The sequence below is a fragment of the Natator depressus genome, chromosome 3, assembly GCF_965152275.1.
Source record: "Natator depressus isolate rNatDep1 chromosome 3, rNatDep2.hap1, whole genome shotgun sequence".
Lineage (NCBI taxonomy): Eukaryota > Metazoa > Chordata > Testudines > Cheloniidae > Natator > Natator depressus.
Genome location: NC_134236.1, coordinates 87,468,452 through 87,487,922, shown reverse-complemented (window position 1 = coordinate 87,487,922; position 19,471 = coordinate 87,468,452).

Sequence of the window (19,471 nt, the reverse complement as noted above, 5' to 3'; positions counted from 1 at the left end):
CGAAAGCTTACGCTCAAATAAATTTGTTAGTCTCTAATGTGCCACAAGTACTCCTGTTCTTTTTGCAGATACAGACTAACACGGCTGCTACTCTGAAACCCGTCATAATGATGCCACTTGATGATTGCCCGTTCTGTTCATTCCCTCTGGGGCACCTGGCATTGGTCGCTGTCAGAGGATAGGATGCTGGACTGGATGGACCTTTGGTCTGACCCAGTATGGCCATTCTTATAAGACTGAGATCTCCAGTCCCACCTGGATCACCCTGAATATGAACTTTGGACTATAACCTATGGACTAATTCTAAAAGAACTCTTTGCAGCTACAGAGCTCACCATGTCTACTACAAAACTGATCTCAGAACTGTACTCATGTCTGTATATATATACACTGATCTTTTAACCAATACTCACTCTCTTTTCTTTTTTAATAAATTTTAGTTTATTTAATAAGGATTTGCTGTAAGTGTGTATTTGGGTAAGATCTGAAATATTCATTAACTTGAGAGGTGATGTGTCTGATGCTTTGGGATTGGTAAAACTTTCATATTTGACTTGAGTGTTTGGGTGGAAGCCCAAGGCTGGGTTACTATAAGGGAACTGTGTTTTGGCTTGTGTAACCAATAAGGTATTGTAGAAGTTGTTTTGTGCTGGCTTGGTAAATCTAAATATTGGAATATCCACCAGATTTGGCGATTGTCTGCACCATTATTTGCAGTTTGACCTAAGTGAGTAACCTCAGTGTGGCTCTCCTGGGACCTCACAACAATTATGAAGCCATCAGCAATGATAACACACTGCTGTAAAGGATCTGTGGAAAAATTATTCTAAAAAATGCAGTTGACCTTGTGTATGCCAGAATTTCAAGTGTTACTAGTGATATTTTATTACTACCATTCTTAATTTTTAAGACTATATGGTACACATTTATGGTAACATATCTATCCTCCTTATAAGGCTGAGTGACTGTTTCTTTATGAAAGATATTTTAACAATGACTTTGGGTCTTAATGTCAAAAGAATTACAGGTACAGTACAAACTACAAAAGCATTCCTTTCAACAGTCAAATTAACTGCTCAAGAATGTGGGTAGGGCCTGCTATGACACTATCTTGCTTTGATTTTGCCTTCTAAAGGTTTGAGAGTAGCAGCCATGTTAGTCTGTATCCACAAAAAGAAAAGGAGTACTTGTGGCACCTTAGAGACTAACAAATTTATTTGAGCATAAGCTTTCGTGAGCTACAGCTCACTTCATGCTGTAGCTCACAAAAGCTTATGCTCAAATAAATTTGTTAGTCTCTAAGGTGCCACAAATCCTCCTTTTCTTTTTGCCTTCTAAAGGTTATTTCTAATTTAGTTAATATGGAAGTACACATTAGTATATTTTCATTTTTAAAATGGTGTGGTTTTTCCTGCTTCCCATCTCACATATGTTCAAGATGCAAATAGAGGTGGTCGGGAATGTGTTGACAATATATTTTTTCATTAGAAAATGCCAATTTGTTGAAACCAAAACTGTTTCAGCAACAGGGAAGGATCAGATCTGAAAAATCTCCCGATTAAAAAAAATATTGAAAACAAGTTTTAAAATTGTCAGTAGGAAATAATGCAACACTTTGTTTTGTTTTCTAATTCAAAAGGAGTTTTTGTTTTGAAATTTTAGTTAATTTCTATTAAAAATGTTTAAACATTTTAAAGGTTGAAATTGAAACAAAAGGTTTTAAAATGATGAAAATGAAATATAAAAAAAATTAAAAAATAAAATTTTAACTCTTCATCCCAATTTGGGATGGAAAAAAAATTGAAATCTCAAACTCTGATGTGACAGGAAAACAGTTTTCCAGCCAGCTCTCGAGGCAAATAGCAATAGGTCCTCGAGTCACCTTATCCCCTGGTGAATTGTTTATTTAAGCATCATATTTTCTATGTGAAATGAAGAGTAAAAGTCACATCGTCTCTGTCACACATTTGACATATTGTGTCTCTCAAACTACAAACCAAAGTCATTTCTTGGCAAACACTAGGACAGACATGATTAAGCTATCTACCTAAAAATTGTATTCTTAGATCAAAAGAGATATCAAAAACATCTTCTTCAGATCATGGCAAGAAAGACACTTTCTTTGTGAATAAGAAGAGGGCAATTTAACATGCTGAAAGAACAAGAGCAAAAGGTTAAGTGAACAATGCAAGTAAATAATTTTTTCCCTCAAGACTATGAAGTTGTATATTTCACTCTGCTTAGAGCAATCTTTATGTTTGTTAAGCACCATTGTCCAATGATTTGTGCTGAAGTTAGAATAATGATGTTTATACACAATATACATTTTTGATAATATGCATCTATTCTCCTTATAATGAGGTATGTCCACTAATACATGTTATCATAATTTTTATGCAAAATTTAATAAAATGCCAATTTGTGAAATAAAATTTACAGTCAAACTTGTGTATGAAAATGACTAATAATATATTTGCAACATCCTTTCAGGACCACATTGAGGACCTGATCCAAAGACAATTGAAGTCAACCGAGGTCTTTACATTGACTTCAGTGGGCTTTGGATCAGATCCGGATAGCTTAGCTGCAGAAAAAAAGGGGTTCTCTGTGGCAAGTCTGAATTTGGGACTAGAATCATGGTAGGGATATCACATGAATGACATGCAAGATGCAGATGTAATGATCTTGAAAGATCATATAGACAATCATAGAACCATAGAGTTAGAAGGGACCGCAAGGATCATTTAGTCTAATTCCCTGCCAAGATGCAGGATTTGTTGTGCTAAAACCTCCAATTAAGGAGCTTTCACGATTTCCCTCGGTAGTTTGTTCCATTGTCCTACTGTTCCTACTAGGAAGATTTTCCTGAGATTTAATCTAAAATTGCTATGCTGTAGTTTGAACCCATTGCCTCTTGTCCTACCCTCTGTAGCAAGAGAGAACAATTTTTTCCATCTTTTCTACAGCAGCCTTTCAAGTATTTGAAGACTGTTATGTCTCCCCCTTAATCTCCTCTTTTCCAGACTAAATATACCCAGTTCCTTCAGCCTTTACTCATCTGGCTTGTATTCCATCCCTTTGATCATCTCTCTCACTTGTCTCTGGATCCTTTCCAGTTTCTCTGTACCCTTTCTACAGATTGGTGACCAAAACTGGACACAGTACTCCAGCTAAGGCCGAATAGAGTGGTACTATCACCTCCAGTGACTTGCATGCTTTGCCTCTGTTAATGCAACCCAAAATTGCATTTGCTTTTTTTGCAACAGCATTGCGTTATTGACTCACGTGGAGGTTGTGATCCACCATGACTCCCAGATCCTTCTCAGCAATAGGAAAGATTCTGAAAGAATCAGAAAATTGAATGCAAACTGTATATCACAGACTCATGAAAATACCTGTGGTTCTGAATTACATATTCCATGCCAGTGCCAATGCATGATCACTTTCTTTGCTACTGTATATTTTCAAGTACTTCATCTAGTTATCCTTGAAATGACTGATGAGATGGGTCTGTTACTCTATCCCTAAGAAGACTATACCACAGTCCTGACAGTTAGAAAAATATTCTGATATTCATCTTAATTTTTTGCAGCCAAATTTACTCCATTTACATTTATTAGAAATGACTGAAAAGTATGGAGTGAATATGATATTCTGCAGTCTCCACTGTGTTTCATAGAATAGTTTATTCAGCTAACAACTTTTTCTGCTCTTTGGTCAGCTGAAATAATCTGGATCATTTTGAACAATTCCTTTAGACTCATAGAATTTGTTTACACCTCCAGTCAGGCATGTCCTCCAGGTAGGCAATGTTTAGCCAAGCTACAAATATTTAGCATTTCCTGAGTCTTTCCCTCAGACTTAATAATTAGGGTTTCTGTTTTCTGAATTCTCCTTAAACTGTGTCATTCTAGTCTTTGGGGTGTCTAGTATTGTACACAAGACAACACAACACTGCATATAGTATTGTACACAGCATTCTACTGTCGTTGCAGCCTCTGCAAGGCTGCTACATACCGTAATAGGGAACTGTTCCATGATAGGAGGCATCACTCTTAAATATTTATTTCCTATACTAATTACCCTCCATTCCAGCTTACTAAAGATGGTAAATTTTGGGATGTATAAACATGTTTTGCCTAACTATGAGCTCCTCTGAACACTGTGGGTAGAGTTGGTCAGAATTTTAAGCCTGAAAAATGTTCCCATCCAAAAATGTGGTTTTCAAGTGAAATACGTTGGTTTTGAAGATATATACTTTCATACATTTTCTTACTGTTTCTAACCTGGATTTTCTAATCAGTTCTAATAGTGGGTCTAAAATCATGAACAAAATGCAAACTTTTTGATTTTTTTATTCCATGGACAAAGACAAGACACTACTTCTGGGCTACTGCTGAGAGTGACTGGCAATTGGACTTCTCTGATTTGTCTCCCATCATTCCTACGAATCCCAAATCAAGTCCTTCCCTGCTTCTCCGTATCTCCAGCTCCCAGAAGAACTGTACTGCTCTTTCTGACACCATACAGTTGCCACCAAAAGGTCAAAGCTGAAGGACTGGGAGTTTCTCCAGCTAAGGACTGAATGAATTCTCTAGGCTGGATTGTGTCTTCAAAATCCTCGTGGCATTCATTGGAATACTCTCCACAGGAACTGTGCAGGCTAGGGGTTGGCAGTGAGCACGGTGGCAGGGGGAGGCCTATAGTCCTCCTTCCAGCACCTGGAAAAGGTATTATAGCCTGGTGCTATAAGCCCTTTCCATATATGGATCCATCATTCAGCGAAGTCCCCAGATTAGCCAGAGCCAGGGGAATTCTTGGTTATCTAGTGCTATGGAAGACATGAGGTTACGGACCACTAGGGGCCACAGACTCCATGTCCACAGGTGAGCACAGCATCTTATTCCACAGGTGCAATGGGAGAAACTTCATGACCTTAGTGGAACAAACTGAGGGAAACTCCATGAGAGGATCCTTACTGAGATCTCGTTTCCTCAGCTTCCTTCTGTGAATTTTACCATGAAAGAGGCAATCTTGCCATGAGTAAAGACCTCAGGATTTGGTCCATAGTTCTTTTTTTGCATATTATATTAACCAGATATGGAGGATTTATATGAACAGGATAATTTTCATACCAAAGATGTTAGATTCTAATGGAAAAATGGATTCTGATGCCTCCTGAACTATGACTGTTATAATTACCTTAAAACATACGTCCACTTCTTACTTTAGTGTCGTACTACTAATACAGAAATGTCTTGTCCAGCTTAGCTGCTTCAGTTTCATGTTGACAGAGTACAAGTCCAAAGGAAATCTACAGAATATACAAAAAGCCTATGAATAAACTTCTTATTTTCTGATGGTTTTAAGTGGCTGTCAGTTATTTCAAGATCATAGCTTCCCATTTAAGAGAGTTACAGCCACTGAGTACAGAGTTCTAGAAATGCAACAATAGCCTAGAGTAGATTCTCCGAGGAGGCAGCATACCCATTTCCTGTTATTTACTTATATTTGAATGTATTCACTTATCTGTCAGGTTAAGGGGAAGAAAGTTTATTCCACCATCCGAATATACAAAGAAACATGAAAGCAGAAATTGTATTTCATGGCAATACTACTCTGCTACAAAGAAATGATAGCAATAATCTGTTCAAGTCCTTTATAGAGAATATCTAATTAGCCTTCACAACAGTTACGTGATGACATGTACATGACACTGACAAATATATCTATCCATTCATATTATGCACACATATTTTGAATGCAAAATTAATTTAATTGCCTATTCCAAGTCCCCCCAAATATATGGCATTAAATATTTAATTTATATTAGATTTGGTTTAATAGTAATTTAATTATTAATACTTTCCAAACAAAGGAACTGAGATTAGTTTGCTATAATTTATGGGCCCATTATATTTTGTTCACAAACATTCTGAAGATCATTGCTAAAAACATTAATTTTAAAAGAATCATTCTTTAAATATCTTATTATAAACCTAGATTGCAAGCTCTCTGACGAAGGGATAATCTTTGAACTTGTTTGTACAGTGCCTAGCATAGTAGGGTTCTTATAGTTGACTAGGGCCCTAGGCACTACCATAATACAACAATAAATAACAATAATACTAATAAATAATAGCTAGTCTTCACCTTAAATATGATCCATATGCGTATGCCTTAGAATATTATCTCTCTATGTACATTTGAGACTATACTAATAAGTAGTAATTATAAATAATATTTTATATTAATATAATGTATATTATTTATCAAATAATACAAAATAAACTACAAACTAGAATTTCTTATACTCCTTCACATACTGAGTAAAATTCTAATATATTTACTTCAGTGGTTCTCAACATTTTCCATACCATGAACTCATAGAATCATAAAAATACAGGATTGGGAAGGAGCTCAAGAAGTCATCTACTCCATCCCCCCACGCTGAGGTAGGACCACCCCTAACAGGTGTTTATCCAACCTGTTCCTAAAAACCTCCAATAATGGGGATTCCACAACTTCCCTTGGAAACCTATTCCAGAACTTAACTCTCCTTTATAGTTAGAACGTTTTCCCCCCTAATATGTAACCTAAATCTCTTTTACTGCAGATTAAGCCCATTAGTTCTTGTCCTACCTTCAGTGGACAGGGAGAACAATTGATCATCATTCTCTTTATAAAAGGCCTTATCATATTTCAAGACTGTTATCATCTCCTCAACACCCCCCACCCTTTTTCTCTTTTCTCTAGGTTTCTCTTTTTCTTTTCTCAAAGCTAAAGAGGCCCAGTATTTTTTTAACCTTTCCTCTTAGGTCATGTTTTCTAAACCTTTTATCATGTTTATTGCTCTCCTCTGGCCTCTCTCTAATTGGTCCATATCATTCTTAAAGTGTGGCACCCAAAACTCGACACAATACTCTACCTGAGGCCATACCAGGGTTGAGTAGAGTGGAACAGTTACCAACACGTCTCACTTTTGATACTCCTGCTAATATATATCCTAGAATATCAGCCTTTTTTGTAACTGCATCAGATTGTTGACTCATATTCAATTTGTGATCCACTATAATCCCCAGAGCCTCTTCAGCATTACTACCGCCTAGTCAGTTATTTCCCATTTGTATTTGAACATTTGATTTTTTTCCTTCCTAAGTGAAGTATTTTGCACTTATTTTTACTGAATTTCATCTTGTTGATTTCAGACCAATTCTCCAATTTGTGAAGATCATTTTGAAATCTAATCCTGTGCTCCAAAGTGCTTGAAACCCTCCCCCCAAGACCCCACCCCCAGCATGCCTCTTTCTGCCCCCGTACCACCCCTTTCTCCAAGACCCCGCCACCGCTCCACCCCACCCCGTCTCCTCCCACCCAGTTCCGTCCCCTCCCTGGAGCGCACTGCATCCTCGCTCCTCCCTCTCCCTCCCAGCCTCATGCACACTGCAAAACAGCTGATTGCGGCAGGAGATGTGTGGAGAGAGAGGGGGAGGCGCTGATCCATGAGGCCCGCCATCAGGAGAAAGGAACTGGGGGGAAGTGATAAGGGGGCAGCTGGTGGGTGGTCAGCACCCACCCTTTTTTCCCCGTGGGTGCTCCAGCCCTGGAGCACCCACTGAGTCGGCGCCTATGGCAGGATCCTGCTAGATACGTCCTCCCAGTTTAACAGGACACCATTGATAATTATTCTTTGAGTAAGATTCTTCAATCAGTTTTGCACCCACCTTACAGTAATATTATCTAGGCCACATTTCCCTACTTTGCTTATGAGAATGTCATGTTGCACTGTGCCAAAAGCCTTACTAAAACCAAAATATATCATGTCTACTGCTTGCCTTCATCTACTAGGCTAGTGCCCCTGTCAAAGAAGGAAATTAGGTTGGTCTGGCATGATTTATTCTTGACAAATCCATGTTTGTTCTTACAACAGAGAAAAAATGCTCCCCTCTTGTCAGAAAGAAAGGGAGAGAGGTGCAGAGTTGCCCCCTCTTGTGATTTTCTTGCAATAGTATGTATTTTTCTTAAAACTCTAACTCCCAGAGTCATATGATTATATGCAAATCTCTGCTTACATTTTTTTTTTAAGTAGGTTTCTAGTCCTCATGGTTGCAGAGGAAAGCTTGAAAACATGAACCATAAAAGCTCAAAAAAAACCAACCAAACAAACAAAAAAAACCCAGAAGGCAAATAGAAAACATCCAGCATCTATTATTTTTGAAAATATGATTATTTTTAAGCCAGTCTCATGATACTGGGGAGGTTTTTAAATACTTGGCTATTGTGAAACCCTCAGTTCTCTGGCTGAGAATACCTTATTTTCTCAGTGTTTTTCTCCAACTTATTGTGACAAAACTCCCCTAAATTTCCGTAAGAATTTTGCCTGAGTTAAGAACTCTGGGATTCTGCCTCCTATGTGTACCATGCTTTAGTACTGTGTAATACAGACTCTGTTTCTCACATATGCCACTTTTGTTTTCACTTAGAGGATATGATGAATGCAATATTTTCAGTGTTTGAAGTTTTCCCAAAAAGCTTGTAGTTTATTAGTTACACAATGGGAATTATTTTTACTCAGTTGCTTGTGTTACAAGGTGCAACTGTGTAGACTTTTTAAATAGGTTTCTTGTTTCCTTGTTTAAAGAAAGCTGTATTCTCCCTATGCTTACTCAGAAATGTATTAAAACACCACAGGAAGTGTATTAACAAAAAACAGGTGTCTAAAATAAGTGCCTGAAGCTGCAATCTTTAGATCATGCAAATAGACTCACTGAAGTAAGTGAGGCTGTCCATATTGCTAAAATGTTTGCACGATAGGGAGTATTTGCAGGCTCTGACCCAATTTAGTTCTGATGATTGTAAAACCCCACTGAAAAATTCAAAACTGCATGATTATAATGAGAGCAGAGTTTGCCTGTGTTTTATAAAAATGGAGTATACTCCTTTAAAGTCTCAGGTAGCTCACTGCTGAAGTGATTATTAATTACCATGCTATTACAACCTTCTAGGTCTGATTCTCCATTGACTTGCAGTTTGTGCAGTTATTTACCTCTGTATGGATGCAAAATGCTATCAAATAGGAATGATAGTATTTTACCCCTACTTTGCCTGCATTTTGCATAAGTCTGAGGGGGAGAATTTCAAAGGCCTAAATGGGAGCTAGGTGCCCAACTCCTCCTTTTGTGTCCCTGTGCCGCCCAGACGATTCAGGGGGCTTGGGGCAAAGCAATTTCAGGGGCCCCTTCCATAAAAAAAAGTTAGTTTTTCTGCCCCAAGCGGCGAAGAAAAAGAAAAAGAAAAACCCAAGTCGTGCCACCAAAGAAAGAAGAGGACAGGAAGACCAACAGCCGAATTGCCGCAGAAGACTGAAGCGGAGCGATTGAGCTGCCACCAAAGTGCTGCCGATGAGGAAGAGAGGGACTGAAAGACCCGCCGCTGAATTGCCGTCGAAATTGCCCCTGCCCTGTCTGTGGGACCCAGGGGCTGGAGCCTGGGGCAAACTGCCCCACTTGCCCCCCCACCCCCACCTCTGGGTGGCCCTGTGCCTTGTATGGCAACACAAGGCAGAGGAGAATAGAGCCCAATAAGTCCAGACTGGATTATTCTGCCTACTTAGCTCCCAGTTCATTTGATAGGTCTGAAGTTGGCATATAACACCAGAGAGAAAAAGACGGACCACCAATAAGCTTGCATTATAGCAGTTAGAGCAAAGAAAAAATATACCCTCTTAACCTAGTGTTGAGTGAGTGAGAATGGGATAAGGCGGAGGAGAAAATATGGGTGAACCATATGATGGAGAAAAGTTTTCAGCCTGTGAAGTACAGGTGACACTGACCAAGAAACTTCCTGTCATCCAGGAAAACAACACACTTGAAATTGCTCCTGATACCCGGTAACAACTCATTCAGAAAGACTATGGAATAAATTCTCACCTGTGTTCATGCTACACTTGGTGTAAGAACCAAGTAGGGTGGGGCACAAAGGTGGATGTCCACTATCTGTACAGCCCCTAGCCTTTATTCCGAAGACCCCCTGGTTTGGCCCCAAGCATAACTTAGACTAGCCACGTGGTAGCTCAGTGTTATTCCTGACTACAACTGCCCTCAAGTAGCCAATCCTGTGGATCGCTATCAGGCCACAATGACACTTGGACCACATCTCATTTCCTCCAACCATGTTCTGAACACCCTCCCCATCTATATAGAGTTGTTGTCATCAATGGTGCAAGTGGAATCCATTTCTTACCGGTACACCCCACCTACTCACGTGACCCTCCATACGACTCCGCCCTGCCCCCAACCCAGGGGCCCCTACGCTCTCCCCATCCCCATGATCCACCCCCCCTTACCTGGGGGCCAGGGGGGCTCTGTCTGTCCTCCTCCTAGTGTGGCTACTGTACTGCCCCAGCCCTTCCATGCAGGGCCTCCTCCATCTATACAGCAGCCAGCCCCGCCAGAGGACAGGGCTGGGGGCGGTACAGCATCCATGCCAGAGGAGCTGGCCATGGGCGGGGCTGGCTGCTGGACAGACCGGAGGAGACCCTGTGTGAAAGGGCTGGGGGCGGTACAGCTCCTCCTCTTTCCGGAACGCCGTACTAGCTATAAATATCTTGCCGGTACGGCGTTCCGGAATGGACCTCCCTACTTGCACTGCTGGTTGTAGTGATGACTCTTCTCCACAGTCAGCAATTCACAGTCTCAGTTCACAGGCATGCTCCCAGACCCTTAACGCAGGGAAATGGGGAGGAACTCTGCCCTGCTACCTGTACTGGGAGATCAGACAATCACTCAGCATATTCAGCATCTCTAGTTGGCTGTCCCAAGAGACAGGAGAATGAGGGAGTCAATCAATCAGAAGTGTTCTCCCCGTAGACTATGAGTTGTTCCTGAAGATGTGTTTAAAAAGCCTCTGAATAACATGCATAAATTATGTTTGAATACAAATAAACACCAAATACTAACGATCTTCCCCAAACCCCATGGCCAGCAAAGCCTTCCAGAGCCACCACATTTATACATTGTTCCCAGAAATCTGTACAGTTAGTTTAACCCTCTAGTGTAATACATTGTGCCCATGGGAAGATATTTTACAGGCACACAAAGATATTGGACTTTTCCATTCACTTATTTCTGCAATGATTATGAATTTTACCTGAAGTGCAGGATACTGTCCAATAAAGTCTCCCCTGCTCATTTAATCTCATGATCTTTCAGGAAGACATGTTTGTTTTCCAATGTGGACAGTTTTGTGTATTTTAAAAACTATCATTGTAAAAATCAGCATTATGCCATACAATTAGTTTTTAAGCTACTGACAAAGTATAAAATGCTAATTATAATAAAGCATTAAATAAATGGAGTATATGTAAACTTACACAGTACAATAAAACTGGTCATTATCCCACAAAATCCCTGCAGTTCAGCCCCCATTAGACTTCTTGTTTACAAGAGCCAACTTTCTTGGTCTCATTATTAAAAACTATTGCTTCAGAGAGCTTGCTGGCTTTGCTTGCACTAAGTACGCTGGGAAACAATGAAGTTGTGGTGGAGAGAATAAAGACGGCTACATGACTTTAATACAAATAATGATGGAGAAAACGACACACAAAACTAAAAAGAGCAAAAGAAAAAAAAGCTTCCATCTACTAGAACACTATCTCTCTCTGCTGTCTGCCTCTGATATTTCAGCCACAGTACTTCTCAGAGAGGCAGAATGTGAAATCAAATGGAAGCAGGCGACTGAAGTGAAGTCAAGTGTGGTCAGTAGCCACATCTCATGAATTTTTAATTATTGTCATTGCATGGTTTTATGTTAAATTCAACCTGTTTCTTATGGCAGGGCTCATCCAACACTATGATTCAACATTCAATTAGTTTCTGAGTTGAGTTTATCTGTTTCTTTCCTCTAAAGCAGTGTTTCCCAAACTTGGGATGCCGTTTGTTCAGGGAAAGCCCCTGGTGGGCCAGTTTGTTTACCTGCTGCATCCGCAGATTCGGCCGATTGCGGCTCCCACTGGCTGCGGTTCGCCGCTGCAGGCCAATGGAGGCTGCAGGAAGCGGCGCGGGCCGAGGGTCGTACTAGCCGCCACTTCCCACAGCCCCCATTGGCCTGCAGCAGTGAACTGCAGCCAGTGGGAGCCGCGATCGGCCGAATCTGCGGATGCAGCAGGTAAACAAACTGGCCCACCAGGGGCTTTCCCTGAACAAACGGCATCCCAAGTTTGGGAAACACTGCTCTAAAGAAACTAAAGCAGGGGGGGAAATGTAATATTATGGCAGACAGTTTCACATAGAAGGCACCTGGATTGTGATAGCTTTGTGACTGGTTAATAGAGGTGGTCAAAAATGGTATGTTTAATAGAAACAAATTTTAAAAATTTCTCAAATTTTTGGATGAGAAATTTCCCATTTTTTCCACAAAACATGAAATGATGAAAACTAAAAGAATGAAAAACAATTAGGTTTCAAAACTGTTTTTTGTTTGTTTATTGAAACCAAAAATGACAAATTTTCACTTTGTGTCTGTTCAAGTTTTGGTATTCTCTCTTCCTTTCTCTCCTTTCTCTTGCCTCTTTATCAATGGCAAAATGGGGGGGGGGGGAAGGCGGGGAGAAAGGAGGAAAAGAGGTGGGGAGGAGGAAAGAGAGAGAAAAGAAGGGGGAACTGAAAAAATTTTTTTTTTAAATTATTGTAAAAAGCCCTTTTTGCATTGAACAAATATTTCAAATAAAATATTTTGACCATTTCTATTGGTTAATTTTTGTTACTAACTAGCATGTTGATTTTCAGGGAGCTGGGGTATTAAATAGCCAGAAAGTGTATTGTTAGATTCAAAAAGATTAAACCATAGTATAAATCTCCAGAGCCCTCCACAATGACACTAAATTGAAAAATGCAGATTTTTAATGGAATCGGAACAAAATATCACAACACTGACAAAAATGAAATCCATATTAATCACAATTTCATAAACTACCAAGCATCTCCAGAGAGCAGAAAAGAACACAGAGCCTGATTCACTATTGCCTTGCACTTTGTGTGGTCATTCACAGCAGTACAATGTGGGTATATAATGCTGCCCAGTTGGAAGGTTAGAATTTTACCCCCAATTTTGCACTCACTTTGCACTCGTGTGACGGCACAAAGTGCAGGGCAATAAAGAATAAGACCCATATTTTTCATGGTCGGTAAAGGGAAATGAAAATGATGTTTAATGTGTAACTAAATATAAGCCCTGGTGAGCAATGGAGTTGCAGTATTGAGGCACTGATTTAAACTACGGTTTCCACCAAGATGCTTAAACCAATCTCTTCCTCTGAAGTTAATTAGACCTCTGCTGCTTATAATGAGCTAGTCTCTTGTCATAAATATAAAGGGAAGGGTAACCACCTTTCTGTATACAGTGCTATAAAATCCCTCCTGGCCAGAGGCAACATAGAATCATAGAATCATAGAATATCAGGGTTGGAAGGGACCCCAGAAGGTCATCTAGTCCAACCCCCTGCTCGAAGCAGGACCAATTCCCAGTTAAATCATCCCAGCCAGGGCTTTGTCAAGCCTGACCTTAAAAACCTCTAAGGAAGGAGATTCTACCACCTCCCTAGGTAACGCATTCCAGTGTTTCACCACCCTCTTAGTGAAAAAGTTTTTCCTAATATCCAATCTAAACCTCCCCCATTGCAACTTGAGACCATTACTCCTCGTTCTGTCATCTGCTACCATTGAGAACAGTCTAGAGCCATCCTCTTTGGAACCCCCTTTCAGGTAGTTGAAAGCAGCTATCAAATCCCCCCTCATTCTTCTCTTCTGCAGACTAAACAATCCCAGCTCCCTCAGCCTCTCCTCATAAGTCATGTGCTCTAGACCCCTAATCATTTTTGTTGCCCTTCGCTGGACTCTCTCCAATTTATCCACATCCTTCTTGTAGTGTGGGGCCCAAAACTGGACACAGTACTCCAGATGAGGCCTCACCAGTGTTGAATAGAGGGGAACGATCACGTCCCTCGATCTGCTCGCTATGCCCCTACTTATACATCCCAAAATGCCATTGGCCTTCTTGGCAACAAGGGCACACAGTTGACTCATATCCAGCTTCTCGTCCACTGTCACCCCTAGGTCCTTTTCTGCAGAACTGCTGCCTAGCCATTCGGTCCCTAGTCTGTAGCGGTGCATTGGATTCTTCCATCCTAAGTGCAGGACCCTGCACTTATCCTTATTGAACCTCATCAGATTTCTTTTGGCCCAATCCTCCAATTTGTCTAGGTCCCTCTGTATCCTATCCCTCCCCTCCAGCGTATCTACCACTCCTCCCAGTTTAGTATCATCCGCAAATTTGTTGAGAGTGCAATCCACACCATCCTCCAGATTATTTATGAAGATATTGAACAAAACCGGCCCCAGGACCGACCCCTGGGGCACTCCACTTGACACCGGCTGCCAACTAGACATGGAGCCATTGATCACTACCTGTTGAGCCCGACAATCTAGCCAGCTTTCTACCCACCTTATAGTGCATTCATCCAGCCCATACTTCCTTAACTTGCTGACAAGAATACTGTGGGAGACCGTGTCAAAAGCTTTGCTAAAGTCAAGAAACAATACATCCACTGCTTTCCCTTCATCCACAGAACCAGTAATCTCATCATAAAAGGCGATTAGATTAGTCAGGCATGACCTTCCCTTGGTGAATCCATGCTGACTGTTCCTGATCACTTTCCTCTCATGTAAGTGCTTCAGGATTGATTCTTTGAGGACCTGCTCCATGATTTTTCCAGGGACTGAGGTGAGGCTGACTGGCCTGTAGTTCCCAGGATCCTCCTTCTTCCCTTTTTTAAAGATTGGCACTACATTAGCCTTTTTCCAGTCATCCGGGACTTCCCCCATTCGCCACGAGTTTTCCAAGATAATGGCCAAGGGCTCTGCAATCACAGCCGCCAATTCCTTCAGCACTCTCGGATGCAACTCGTCCGGCCCCATGGACTTGTGCACGTCCAGCTTTTCTAAATAGTCCCTAACCACCTCTATCTCCACAGAGGGCTGGCCATCTCTTCCCCATTCTGTGATGCCCAGCGCAGCAGTCTGGGAGCTGACCTTGTTAGTGAAAACAGAGGCAAAAAAAGCATTGAGTACATTAGCTTTTTCCACATCCTCTGTCACTAGATTGCCTCCCTCATTCAGTAAGGGGCCCACACTTTCCTTGGCTTTCTTCTTGTTGCCAACATACCTGAAGAAACCCTTCTTGTTACTCTTGACATCTCTTGCTAGCTGCAGCTCCAGGTGCGATTTGGCCCTCCTGATATCTTTCCTACATGCCCGAGCAATATTTTTATACTCTTCCCTGGTCATATGTCCAACCTTCCACTTCTTGTAAGCTTCTTTTTTATGTTTAAGATCCACTAGGATTTCACCATTAAGCCAAGCTGGTCGCCTGCCATATTTACTATTCTTTCGACTCATCGGGTTTGTCCCTGTAACCTCAACAGGGATTCCTTGAAATACAGCCAGCTCTCCTGGACTCCCTTCCCCTTCATGTTAGTCCCCCAGGGGATCCTGGCCATCTGTTCCCTGAGGGAGTCGAAGTCTGCTTTCCTGAAGTCCAGGGTCCGTATCCTGCTGCTTACCTATCTTCCCTGCGTCAGGATCCTGAACTCAACCAACTCATGGTCACTGCCTCCCAGATTCCCATCCACTTTTGCTTCCCCCACTAATTCTACCCGGTTTGTGAGCAGCAGGTCAAGAAAAGCGCCCCCCCTAGTTGGCTCCCCTAGCACTTGCGCCAGGAAATTGTCCCCTACGCTTTCCAAAAACTTCCTGGATTGTCTATGCACCGCTGTATTGCTCTCCCAGCAGATATCAGGAAAATTAAAGTCACCCATGAGAATCAGGGCATGCGATCTAGTAGCTTCCGTGAGTTGCCGGAAGAAAGCCTCATCCACCTCATCCCCCTGGTCCGGTGGTCTATAGCAGACTCCCACCACTACATCACTCTTGTTGCACACACTTCTAAACTTAATCCAGAGACACTCAGGTTTTACCACAGTTTCGTACCGGAGCTCTGAGCAGTCATACTGCTCCCTTACATACAGTGCTACTCCCCCACCTTTTCTGCCCTGCCTGTCCTTCCTGAACAGTTTATAACCATCCATGACTGTACTCCAGTCATGTGAGTTATCCCACCAAGTCTCTGTTATTCCAATCACGTCATAGTTCCTTGACATCACCAGGACCTCCAGTTCTCCCTGCTTGTTTCCAAGGCTTTGTGCATTTGTATATAAGCACTTGAGATAACCTGTTGATCGCCCCTCATTCCCAGTATGAGGCAGGAGCCCTCCCCTCACAGACATTCCTGCCTGTGCTTCCTCCCGGTATCCCGCTTTCCCACTTACCTCAGGGCTTTGGTCTCCTTCCCCCGGTGAACCTAGTTTAAAGCCCTCCTCCCTAGGTTAGCCAGCCTGCTGGCAAAGATGCTCTTCCCTCTCTTCGTAAGATGGAGCCCGTCTCTGCCCAGCACTCCTCCTTCATGGAACACCATCCCATGGTCAAAGAATCCAAAGCCTTCTCTCCGACACCACCTGTGTAGCCATTCGTTGACTTCCACGATTCGACTGTCCCTACCCAGGCCTTTTCCTTCCACGGGGAGGATGGACGAGAACACCACTTGCACCTCCAACTCCTTTATCCTTCTTCCCAGAGCCACGTAGTCCGCAGTGATCCGCTCAAGGTCATTCTTGGCAGTATCATTGGTGCCCACGTGGAGAAGCAGGAAGGGGTAGCGATCCGAGGGCTTGATGAGTCTCGGCAGTCTCTCCGTCACATCGCGAATCTTAGCCCCTGGCAAGCAGCAGACTTCTTGGTTTTCCTGGTCAGGGCGGCAGATAGATGACTCAGTCCCCCGGAGGAGAGAGTCCCCGACCACCACCACCCGCCTTCTCCTCTTGGGAGTGGTGGTCGTGGAACCCCCAACCTCAGGACATAGCATCTCATGCCTTCCAACCAGCGGAGTCTCCTTCTGCTTTCTCCCCCCAGACATATCATCTGGTCCACTCTCCACAATGGTACCTGTGGAGAGAATATGAAAGCAGTTGGTTACCTGTGTCTGTGTTACTGGAACCCGGACATTCCGCTTACCTCTTCTGGAGGTCACATGTTGCCAAGCTTCTTCACTGGCCTCTTGGCTCCTCTGGGCAACCTGCTCTATATCTTTAGAGCTTTGTGCCCCTAGAAGCCTATCCTGAGTTTTGTCCAGAAAATCCTCAGTTTCTCGTATACAACACCTTTGAAACAAAGGCATTCAAAGCTCTTTGTTTACTGGTGTGTTCTCTCTTGGGACTGAGAAAGGCCAGACAGAAATCCATCTTCTCCAACCCATCCTAATCCAAGTCTCCAATATTGCAACCAGTATAGGTAAACCAGGCAAGGTGGATTAGTTTATCTTTTGTTTTATGTGAATTTTCCCTGTGTTAAGAGGGAGGTTTATTCCTGTTTTCCATAACTTTAAGGTTTGGCCCAGAGGGGGATCCTCTGTGTTTTGAATCTGAATACCCTGTAAAGTATTTTCTGTCATGATTTTACAGAGGTGATTCTTTTACCTTTTCTTTAATTAAAATTCTTCTTTTAAGAACCTGATTGACTTTTCACTGTTCTTAAGATCCAAGGGTTTGGGTCTGTGTTCACCTGTACAAATTGGTGAGGATTAATTATCAAGCCTTCCCCAGGAAAGGGGGTGTAGGGCTTTGGGGGATATTTTGGGGGAAGACGTCTCCAAGTGGTCTCTTTCCCTGTTCTTTGTTTAAAACGCTTGGTGGTGGCAGCATACTGTTCAAGGCCAAGGCAAAGTTTGTACCTTGGGGAAGTTTTTAACCTAAGCTGGTAAGAATAAGCTTAGGGGATCTTTCATGTGGGTCCCCACATCTGTACCCTAGAGTTCAGAGTGGGGAAGGAACCCTGCCATCTTTCGTTTAGCTTTCCATTTGTTTTAAGGATATTAATAAACGTGAAGAAAAGCCATAATGGAGGCACTTTGGTCACTGTTTTAATTAGAAATACTTGCAGCATAGTGGCACCTTTTGGTTTGTTAGGATACCACTTATGGTGCCCCAGGCAAGCCTTTGACGAGACATTATAATGCCATGCATTAGAGACAAGCAGGGAATATAAAAAGTGACTAAATTAAAATATAGAGAGCCACTTTAAACAATACAGAACACATTGGCAAAAAATGTAAAATTGGTAGTTTGTTCCAAGGCTTTTGATTATTAATTACATCTTTTATTCTGATCAGCTTTACCCGGGAAACCAATTTTGGTGGGATATATCAGTCTTTAATGTTACTGATTAAAAGATGAAGGAGAATACTGCAAATTTCTATATCAAGAAACTAGAAATGGGAAAAATATTTAGAGATGTCTTAGCAAGTGTAAGGTGTGGCATTTCTGTGCACATGACCACACTAAAAACCAACAAAATAAATACTATTTCTGATTAAATAATAATGTAAGATCCTGTCTCAACTTCCTGGTCATGGCAGGGTTCCTCTTGTTTTCAAGTCTGATAATATTTAGATAGTTGCTAGGTGTTTGTACACTGCCTAGCACAATGGGCCCAGATCTTGGCTAGGATATCTAGGCATTGCCATAAAAAATTACTACTACTAATAATAATTTAGACAGGATTCAGAGCAGCAATGAAATAGTTAACAGGTAGCATCCCAGGGCCTGATCAGTCTCCTGGAGTCCAATGAAGTGTTTCCATTGATTTTAATGGAGTCTGAGTCAGTCTCTGACGCACTCTCTGTTAGGACTCAGACTTCATGGAAGAGGTCTTTCCAACTTGCACTCCCATTCTCTAAGTCTCCAGCACTGGGTATGAGAGGAGAAGATGAAGGGGGAAAAGGGCGGAGAAGTGGGGGAATTAGCAGGGGACTGAGACTGCAAGCAGAAGTCGTTGCTAACAGCTCCATAGAGCAGTGTGGAGGAAACCACTGGTATATTGCTCCAAATTCTGGTTACTTCTGCAAATGTTTGCAGCTTCCAAAAGTGTTTGCGGCGTCTCATAATACAAAAAAAAAAAAAAAAAAAAAGACATAATCCCTGCCTTGAAGGGCCTACACACTGCATTTTAAACAAGATAACAACAACAGTGAGTGAGTTGGAAAGGGAGAATAAAGGTACAAAAATGAGGTCATGCAAGTTGTGATATTGTCTGATTAAAATATAATTATGCAAATCATTATTGCTACCATTGTTATATAATTGCAACGAATCTTATACAAAGTATAATACATGGCCAGAAAGGGTTAAACAGCTTGCAGGCTGAATGACCCAAAACCAACCTTTAAAGTCATGTTAAAAAGGTATGTGAATGGTAATTAGGGCCATTCAATGGCTAGGTAAGCTAGAACTTCGAAATGCAAACCTATATTGTTAGGAGTTACAAGTGATACTAATTGTGTGTAACTTAAATACTAGCCATGTAAA